This window comes from Prionailurus viverrinus, chromosome D3 (genome assembly GCF_022837055.1).
Source record: "Prionailurus viverrinus isolate Anna chromosome D3, UM_Priviv_1.0, whole genome shotgun sequence".
NCBI lineage: Eukaryota > Metazoa > Chordata > Mammalia > Carnivora > Felidae > Prionailurus > Prionailurus viverrinus.
Genome location: NC_062572.1, coordinates 35,233,736 through 35,239,845, shown reverse-complemented (window position 1 = coordinate 35,239,845; position 6,110 = coordinate 35,233,736).

Here is a 6,110-nt window from a genome sequence, read left to right as displayed (position 1 = left end):
TTGCATTTTATTTAATCATTGCTGCTAAAAGTAAAGTTTACTGGTTAAACAAAGTAGTATTTTAAACTTTTGTTTTGAAAAGGAGATTTATCCCCAGTGATATCAGATACATTTAAATTATTAAATCTAAGTCTTTTCCAAGGCAAGACTGGGGCAGGATGCTATTTTGAGCCTTACAATATTGTTTAGCCCAATGAAAGTTACATTTAAAGTCTTACACGTAAATTGAATCCTTTGAAGGCATATTTAGCTCCTCTTTGAAATGCATTTTTTCCACCTAAAAAAACACAGTGGCTCTCCCCAAATTCACTTGGTTTTGACTAAATGGGAATTAATGAGGACTGTTTTTATGCATTCTAATTCCCAGCAGTCTAGAACATTTCTTCCCTCCAAAATAATTTTTGATTCACTTAGAGCTGTAACCGGACGGTAACTAGACGTGGGAATGCCGTACCATAGACATTTAGCTGAGAGGGAAGAATGGTTTCTGAAGTACTTCTGTTTAAAGGACTGACTGCCAGCATTTTAGTCCTGGTGGGTATTCCTAAGAGATTATTTTTGAAGCATTCCTTTTTCACCTCTGTCTCCCAGTCTGCTAAGCGGAAAGAGGCACCGGTCAGCAGCAGGGTGCCTTCTGCGGGCAGGGTGGTTTCCTGTCCGCGTGTCCTGTCTTCACAGAGCCCGGCCTTATGCGAGTGCAGCGTGTGTCTGTTTGCTGCTCCCTGAAGACCCCAGGGCCGATCCATCACGATGTGTGGTGTTTAGCCATGGTTGTAGCCGAGGGAGAGGAGGGCTTAGCCAGGACGTTATCTTCATGTGGCAGGTGCTCTTGGGTGGGGGTGGGTGGGAGGGGAGACAGATTTATTGAAGACCCTATTTAAAATACTAACAAATACAATGTTTGGATTCCCCAAGTTGCTCTCCTAGTTCTGGTAGCAGCCCATTTTCACTGACTGTATGGAGATTAACTTTGAACAATCTCAGTAAAGCTGCACTTAGACATTTGTACTGAAGGACATACTAGAATGCTGCCAAGATCCCGCCATTGCTGCTGTGCCCTTTAGATCTAGTTGGAAACTTCGGGAGCCTCATATTAACGCTCCTGTGAGCTAAGTCACCATCTGTCTAAACAGATTTGGCAGCACTTAAAAGATACTTTAGACTATTTGTTTAAAGACCATATTACCCATTGCAGCCTTGGAAAAATCGGTAACTTTTACATTCTAAAAACGAGGAGTGATTCAGTGCATTCTGCATCCGCAGGGCAGCTGACCCTTAGCAATGTAAAAGGCTCTGTTTCTTCCAAGTGCAGCCTCCTTCCCCCTCCCTGCCCACGCTCAGGGACTGATGTGCAGGACGCACGCTGTGGTGTCCAGGAAAGAGCCCTTGTTCCATCCTCATGCAGTTTAGTGTTCCACGCACGGAAGTCTGTATCCTGAGTGTGGTCTGAAGCGGGAAACGTGTGTTTACAACAACAGGAAAACCTTTTGCAGAGCTCACGCCATCACTTTTACCAAAGTGGAAGTCTGCATGAGTATGCTCAGAATTGAATACTCAGTGTTCTATTATATTGTAAGTGAAGTTGATCTACAAATCTATTTAATATATTGAATTTCTTTGTACATAGAGTATGTATGGTATTTGTGTATGGAATCTGTGCTTCCTTCCTATTTTTTTCAGTTCTTTGATTAGAAAATATTAAATGTGTTGTTACGGAAATGTAGATTATTGCTTCAGTGGGAAGATATTATGAAAATAAAATCTGTAACTATGATATATATATATATGATATGAAAGTATGATTATTACTGTTACTCATTTCGCTTTACTTATTTCCTTTCTTCCAAGAACATAGTCTCATTTATGTGATTTCCAGCCATACATATACAAGAACAATATTTTGTTAGGTCCTGTATTCTGCTCTTTGGGAGTCAGTTTAAGTACCTTTAGGAGTTACTTTAAACTATTTTGAGTTTTTAAGATACTGATCCTCCAGTTAGTATAATACTGTACTATCTGCTGCTTGTTGAGGTAGAAGACTTTAATACATCTTCCAAGAGAGTAATTCTTTCACGAAGGGAGGCGGTGGAAGTTAAGTGCATCATTTCCAGGCCAGACCACTTACTGCTGGAGGGACACTCACGAGTTCCCTTTCCCCTGCCACTCAGATCCTGAATGCTCCCGTGTCCTGCCCTGAGAGCGGAAGCCGTAAGCAGAGCCCTCAGCTGACCTGTGGTGCACACAAAGCAGGAATGAACTTGGTTTCCAGTGCGTCTTAGTACGTAAAGACTGTCCCAGGATTCGTGCAGAAGTTGACTAATTATTCAAGAAATTTTTCTTGAAAAATGTTATTACTTCTATAAGAATATAAACCTGGAGTAAGGCACGTTTTGTTGTAAAGTGTTTTAGTTGGTCTTCGAAAAGCATGTATGACTTTACTGTTAAGAGTTGATGGAAGCTATATTGTGTTTTTTGTGCGGCGCTGGTTGAGCCAGGCTCCTGGACAAGCCGGCCCGCGGTGCTCCCAGCTGACTTGCTGTGGATCTTGGGCAAGCTGGCTTCCTCACTTAACCACAGGAGCCTCATGGCGTCTACTTAAAGGGGCTTGGGGGATTGAGTTCACAAATGCAAAGCACCTCACAGAGTAATTGACAAATAGCGGGTGCTCAGGGATGAATGAGATCATGAACTCTGGGAGAGAAAAGGTCAGTTAGTCGTTCCAATTTTGACAGCCAAACTTCCTTGCGAACTTCTGCATTTCAGACTCCGGCGTAAGTCATTTGATCTAAGACTTCATTTTATTCTCATTGTGGGCGGATGACAACTGAGGCCAAGTCTCTGCTAGAGACTTGTGTCTCTGTGCCTGTTGGCACCTCCCAGTTAGACTGACTGATGGGCCTCAGCCCTCGGGCTTTGCATACCCAGGATGCTGCCTGCCGGCCTCTCCCACAGTTCTGTTTGCGTCCTCTACTGCCCCGTGATCTCTTGGAGGCTGACCTCTGCTTGCCTTCAGACCAGGACCAGTGGCTCTGAACCTGGGGGCGGAGTGGGGGGACAGCCCAACATCTCCCTCCTCCCTCTGCAGGCTGTGTGGTGGGCCCTCAGCAGTCAGGTTCAGACACTGTCCCCACCCTCCTGGCCACGGTGGTTTGGTCCCAGACTTGGCTTCTGACTCCAGCTGAGCAAATTAGGGTTCATTCCCTCCCAGAGAATGTGGGATTTGTTCTCACTCTCCAGATTGCCCTTTCTTCATCCTGTGTTATTTTGCTTCCTAGTGCTTCTCAGTACTTGGAATTACGGCATGTGTGCATGTGTTTTTTGTGTACGAATTGTGAAGTAAATGTGAACTCCATTAGGTTAAAATAGGCCGCCATGAGAGCAGGGCCTTCATTCTCTCCCTCACCTGTGAGTCTTTCAGAACAGTTTCTGGCACATAGTGGGCACGGAATAAATATTAATAGATACGGGAACAAAAGCACTCAGCAAATGTTATTCCGTTTGCTCTTACTGAAATCGGCTGGTCTCAGGGCGCCTGAGTGTCTCAGTCGGTTGAGTGTCCGGCTTCGGCTCAGGTCGTGATCTCACGGTTTGTGAGTTCGAGCCCCGCGTCGGGCACTGTGCTGACAGCTTAGAGCCTGAAGCCTGCTTCTAATTCTGTGTCTCCCTTTCTGTCTGCTCCTCCCCTGCTCATGCTCTGTCTCTCTCAAAAATAAATAAACGTTAAAAAAAATTAAAAAAAAAGAAAAAGAAATTGGCTGGTCTCTGGTCCTGTTGTCACTCTTAATTTGTATTAGCCAATATTTATCCAGTGCTTTCAAACCCAGTAGACGTAGCATTTCTAAGGTCATGAAATGTTAACTTAGGAGCTTCTCTGTTTTCCCTGTCCCTCCATGCCTCATTTAGAGGGACTGAACATTCCCTGCTAGATCTTAGGCCAAGGCACTCGTAGGACACAAGCCTCCTCAGGGAGGCTCTGAGAAATACCTGAGCACACGGAGATGCGTTCGGCTATTTGCCTTCCAGAGCCCAGCGAGGCCATGTTGGGTGAGTCTCAGGCTGCAAGTTCTCCAGATATCAGAGCCAAACCCGAAGTTGTTTTATTGCTCGAAGCTGAGGTCCAGTCTGGCTTTGATTTCACAGGGGCGATCCATCAGAGGGGCGGAGATTGGAGAATCTGAAAACAAAATTGGTTCGAGCTGTGCTGTTCAAATCTTAGAACTTGTACACAGAAACTTTGCCTTTCCTCTTCAAGCCTCTCTGAAGCTCTTTCTAGAACCTGGGCTTCCCAGTTCAAGAGAGCGGAACATCCTGCCTCCTTTGCACCTACGACCTTGATGGTGAGAACAGGCGACATTCCGATAGCTTATTGCATGGGCGGCTTGCAGAAGTCCCCCTGCGAAGATTTCTGTTCAAAATGAAACCAGGGTTTCACCTTTTTGGTGTGTTTAGGTTTAGTCCTTTGGCCAATAGCTCCTTTTAACTGTGATGTTAGCAAATGTTTCTTGAGATTTGATTGAATATGATTTTGATGAGGGAGGCTTTATAAAATGTCTGGGGCAGAGTGATACCTCCCAGAACCGTGCAGATGAATATTTCTAACTTCAGGGCTGACGTCAAGCATGCTACGTGAACTCACTCACAAAATTGAACTGTGATGTGTAGAGCGTTGTAGAATGAGCAACACGTTTTGATCTCTTCCCGTATTTTGGAAGTCGCTTTGTAGCTGTCTTGCGTTTTTCCAGCATCTTCCACGGCTCGGTCTCTGAATGTTTTCCTCTTCGTATCCTCCGCTGTCTCATCCACACCTCTACAGAAGCCGCTTAGCTCCGGGGCCATATCCGTGGCTTCTGTGGGCATATAGACAGATGAACACCCCAGCGGAAGCTGGACCGTCCTGTCACCTGGCAGACGTATGAGAGGCATGTCCGGACTTGTATCTTCAGAGCTGAACATTGGCTTAAACGTTGCAATGCGATAATCCTAACCAATTCTCTTGGCAAAAGCAGTGGGTTTCTGTAGCTGTGTTATCCGAGAAGGGTGCAGAAGGCACGAGAAGAAAGATGAATGGGACAGAAGTATTAAGATTTATCAGGACCCGACTGCCATTGTGACGCTGGCGACTTCTCCCACCACTGGTGCTTACTCAACCGGGATGTATGGGTTGGCACGTTACCGTGTGGCTACCCAGGATGGTGAGCGGTGGCCCTGCCCCCCCCTTTCCTGCATCCCCCTGCATCAGTGGTGTGCCTGTGGACAGCTGCACAAGGGAGGAAATGCAAGGATCCCCAAATGACCTAGAACTTCAAGGCTGCCACGAGTTGCCCCACAGCTGCTGGCGACCCATACCCAGCTCCAGTGAGTCTGGAGTTTGGAGGCCTTCTCTAGCCAGGGTCAACTGGATGATTTTTCTGGGCCCAGTGTCACATGAAAGAACAGGCCCCTTTGTTCAAAAACAGAAAAAAAATTTCTGTTTCTTTGCGTGTGTGTCTCTCTCTCTCTCTGCCTATCATAGTGTTTGCATTTGCTATTCAATGTGGGTGCTTCCAGAGCAGAGCCTCATGGGGCCTTGGCCCTGCTGTGCACCTCTGCACAGGGGTGCATGCCTGACGCCGACCCTTCCCACACCCAGGCCGCCCTCCCAGCAGAGGTGGCCCCAGGTCGGTGGGCAGGGGCAGGGAGCCGGCTGCTGAGAAGCCTTCCCATGACGATGGGGAGGTGGACCCCGCATGAGTCAAGGCTCCAAGGCCCTGGCACATCCCCCACTATCCCATCAGATTGGCTTACAAAAGACACCTCCAAAGACAAGATTATTGAGAAATTCAAGATGACCCCAGGCGTGGCGCCCTTTGCGCGTGGACCCTGTGCAATCGCACTGGTCGCCTGCCAAAGGCCAAAAGTGCCGGAGCCCAGCCCAGACCCGTGGCAGCTGGGAAGCAAGGGCTTCAGGTCAGGTACGCATTTCTCGCTCTTGGCATCCCAGATGTTATTCCATCCTGGAGGAGTTCCTCAGGGGCCCTGCGGATCTTCATTCCAGAAGGGGGCTTCATTCCAGAAGGGGGCTGGCGATGGACCCATAGGAGTGCAGATGTTGTCACTGTCATTAGCAGGAG